At 39.6% G+C, this 4,193-nt stretch overlaps 1 long non-coding RNA gene across 1 annotated transcript; it reads left to right on the top strand.

The window, feature by feature from the left end:
• The first annotated feature begins 719 nt into the window (after positions 1–719).
• LOC143747141 (uncharacterized) lies at positions 720–3,813 on the top strand. The gene is made up of 3 exons (XR_013206680.1): positions 720–749; positions 3,263–3,423; positions 3,545–3,813. It is a non-coding gene; the product is annotated as an uncharacterized LOC143747141 (long non-coding RNA).
• Positions 3,814–4,193: the final 380 nt, after the last annotated feature.

Here is a 4,193-nt window from a genome sequence, read left to right as displayed (position 1 = left end):
CATTAACAGGGAAAATATAAAAATTTAAGTATTTATAATGTGATACTCTTTGAATGCTTTTAATTGTCCAGTTTCAGATCAGTTCATGCATCTCTGTTCCAGTTTCAGGAAGTTAATACAGAGTTAAGAAAACTGGAGACGTGATAAAGATACCAGGTAATCCAATGAATGTGAATTATTCTATCAATCACCCCTCTCACCCTCCTCCCCCCTTAATTATTTTTTTTCTCAGACAATGTTTTAGTGTGGTTACCTTAAATAAGACGCACTCCCACATATTCGACTTGCCTGTTTGAACAAAATAAAGCTTTTTGCTGTATTTAAGTCAACAATTCATGAAAGTGTTTTGTTCATAAATACCATCTTCCTAATTGATATTTAACCTTTGACCCTGTCTAGATCATATTTTACTTAACTTTGTATAATTTGCTTGCAAAAAAGAAATGATTGGTCTAAAAATGAGTCCAAAAATTAATTCAAGATTTGTCTTAAAAACATGTAAAAAACTAATAAGTTTACTTATGCTGTTTTACATCTATAGACATTATATAAAACAAATTGTTTGAAAACATGTTGTCATTTTAAAGCAGTGTTAGCTGTATTCCATATATCATGTTTTGGTAAGATAATAGTATTGTAGTTATATTTATTAAGTAGAAGCAATTCTGTTTTAATTTTAGTTGGTGGTCTAAACTTTGTCATTTTTTTCTTCACCTTTTAGGTTGCTGGTTCCAAAATGACCTGGAAGTGTAAGTTGTGCGCAGCTTCTTTCACCTCCAGAATACAGTTATTGAGACACTACAGGCTGCAGCACAGCCACTATTCCAGAATCAGCCCTCTTCCATGCTTATACACTGATTGCATTTGTACATTTCAGACACTTAATGCACTGAGTACTCATTTGTCAAGATATCATATAGCACAACCTAGCAGTTGTGCAGAACAGAGTCAGGGGCCTGTGGTATTTAAATGCCCTTTATGCACATTTCAGCAACCCTTTTCTGAATCAGCCGTTTTCAGTCATCTCAGAAAGCATTTGAAAAATCATGAAACGGTGACGTGCCCATATAAGGATTGTAGCTATAAAACGAATGTGTACTCCTCATTCAATTCTCATAAAAGTAGAGAACACCAAGCAGGTGTTGCATCAGACTTACAAACTGATATTGTTAGTGAGGATCCCCATAATATTCAAGACAGTATTTCTGAGGTAACTAGGGATTTGCATGAAGAATGCCCAGGCCACAGCAGAGAAGTGGAGAGTGATGATCAGTGTGACACTGGCAGTCTAAGAAATCAACTTAAAAAAACGTATCTTCATTATTCCTAAAGATGCAGGCTATCCTCCATGTCTCAAACACAGCTACTCAGGAAATAGTAGACCACTTGAATCAGATCTTCTCCTTATCTGAGCCGTTGATCAAAGAGGCAGTTAATGACATACTGCAAAGAAATGGTCACAGTATTGCAGAACCTACACTGAGTGAAGTTGTTGCCGCTGTCATGGACTGCAATGTTTTGGCTACATCAACCTCTAAAGGTGCTGAGTTGAGTTCATCCAAGCGCAGAAAAACCTTTATTGAGCACAACTATCCTTATGTAATGCCAGTGGAGTATCAGTTGGAGCAACCTGGACATACCTGCATGTATGTTCCTATCCTTTCAATGATTCAAGAGTTGTTTAAAAACACAGACATTCTTAACAAGATTACTGAAACAAATACTACATATGGTCAATATGTTTCATGCTCCAATGGCTCTCATTTCATTGAAAATGAGTTACTGTCAACAGGGGATCTCATCCTACCACTCCAGCTATATACTGATGATCTTGAAATTTGCAATCCACTTGGCACATCACGGAAAATTCACAAAGTTTGCGCTGTATATTGGGTCCTTGCTAATGTGCCACCAAAATACAGATCAGCATTACATGCTATACAGCTAGCAATACTGGTAAAAGTGACAGACGTCCGTAAGTATGGATATGCAGCTGTACTTGCTCCATTGCTGCGTGATGTTTATACTCTGGAAAAAGATGGTGTCTTCATCGAAAGAGTTGGTCAGAATGTCAGAGGCACTGTCTTTTGTGTGTCTGCTGACAATTTGGCTGCTCATGGATTAGGTGGCTTTGTAGAGTCATTTAGAGCAGGTAATGTTTGCAGATTCTGTATGGGATCAGTTGAAGAGTTTCAAGTAACTGAAGTCAGAGAGAGAAAGTTTCCTCCGAGAACCAAAGCCAGCCATGACCTACATGTGCTAACTGTTCAAGAAAGTGGCAATTTGAGCAGCCACTTTGGTGTTAAAGGTGGCTGTGTCTTGCGTGAGTCCCTGAATTACTTCCATACAGTCACAGGGTTTCCTCCTGATATACTCCACGATCTTATGGAAGGTATCGTTCCCATGGAGCTTTCTCTTTGTCTTAAAGAGATGATCCGGCTGAAGTACTTCACTTTGGAGTATTTGAAAAACAAGATTACATCATTCCCATATCAACACACTGATAAAGTGGATAGACCTCAGCCACTTCCCAAAAAGTTTCTTTCTCAAGGAACGATTGGAGGAAATGGGCATGAAAATGCCACTCTGCTCCGACTTATTCCATTGCTTGTTGGCAGTGTAGTACCAGAGGGTGATGAAGCATGGGCAGTTTTGATGGAGCTGAAAGAGGTGGTAGAGTTAGCATTGTGCCAATCATTTACTGATGAAACCTTAGACTATTTTGTGTGCAAAATTAGTGATCATAGACAGGCACTACTAGAGGTTTTCCCTGAGATTAGGCTCCGTCCTAAACATCATTATGTGGAGCATTATCCTGCTCTAGTCAAGTGCTTTGGGCCCCTGCTGCACGTTTGGACCATGCGGTTTGAGGCCAAGCACCGCTTTTTCAAAAGAGTGGTGCATGATGCTCAAAACTTCAAAAATATTTTGAAGACAATGGCAATTAGACACCAACACATGATGGCATATCATCTTGCTGCACCATCATTTTTCAAGCCAAAAATTCAGGCATCCAGGGTTGACTCTGTTTTGGTTTCATCTCTACCAGAGGTTGCTCAAGTACACGTTAGAGAACTAACAACTAGTGACACAATCTACAATACATCAAATGTGACCATTGATGGCACAGACTATGTCTGTGGAATGTTTCTGTCTGTAGGAGTCAGTGGTGGACTGTCTAAATTTAGCAAAATAGAACAGATCTTCCTTGTGAATCACAATGTATCTTTTCTGTGTTGTGATTATGACTCTTGGTATGTAGAACATCTACGGTCCTATGAGCTGTCAACTGCAGACACAAGACTGTCTATCCACCTGCATTCTGGTCTGAACGATACAGCCCCTCTCTCAGCATACAAGATAGACGGCTCGCTGCTGCTGACCCCCAAGCGGTTCATTCAAGTGAGACAGAACTGAGTTCAGGTAATAATGAATGTTTCTTTTATTTATCAGTTATTGTGTCTTTTTTCACTCTCTGTGGAATTAAGCAATTTATAAGCTTTATATGGTACTCTTTAACAACATGATTTTGTCTTTTCATTAGCACAATGGCAGCTGCATCCCCAGAACCAATGATTCTTCGTGTTGTTGAGCCAGACCAGGCTAGAAAATTAAAACTAAGTTCACGACCAGCCTCTGTTGATGCACTGATCAACATTATAAAAGAACAGCTGGAAATCGACCTTGACTTCGATTTGCTTTATGAAGATCCAGACTTTGACGGGAAACTTACTTCCCTTGCAGACATTGAGGAATTGCCACAAAAAGCTGTTGTGCACATCTCACTTTCACAAGAGTCCAGCTCCATTGCATCTACGGTTCTACTTTCAGATGTGTCATCTCCAGAGCGTATCAGCAGGTGGCCTCCAGGTCCTTTTCCAGTACCCACATTTTCATTTGATGTTGAACTGAAACTTAGACATGGAAATGCAGAATATGAGAAGAACAACACACAACTTAAGTTGTCAAGAGACCTAAAGCACGACATTTTAGAAAAGCTTGCATCTGCTATATATGGGTTTAAGGCTTACCCAAGTGATAAAGAGATCACAATGGCTGCTGAGGCTCTTTTAGCCAAACATCCCTGCTTAAGGGAAGCAGGATCTGAGACTGGCTGGAATGGGTGGAAAAACAGCATCAAGTTTAAGATGGGCAACTATAGGAACAAGATGAGACAGGCTGGATGTCAGGAG

This window comes from Siphateles boraxobius, unplaced genomic scaffold (genome assembly GCF_051911475.1).
Source record: "Siphateles boraxobius isolate OS27281-9 unplaced genomic scaffold, OSU_SipBor_1 100, whole genome shotgun sequence".
NCBI lineage: Eukaryota > Metazoa > Chordata > Actinopteri > Cypriniformes > Leuciscidae > Siphateles > Siphateles boraxobius.
The sequence above is the reverse complement of the archived record's forward strand: the minus strand, read 5'-3'. Positions and strand labels throughout refer to the sequence as shown.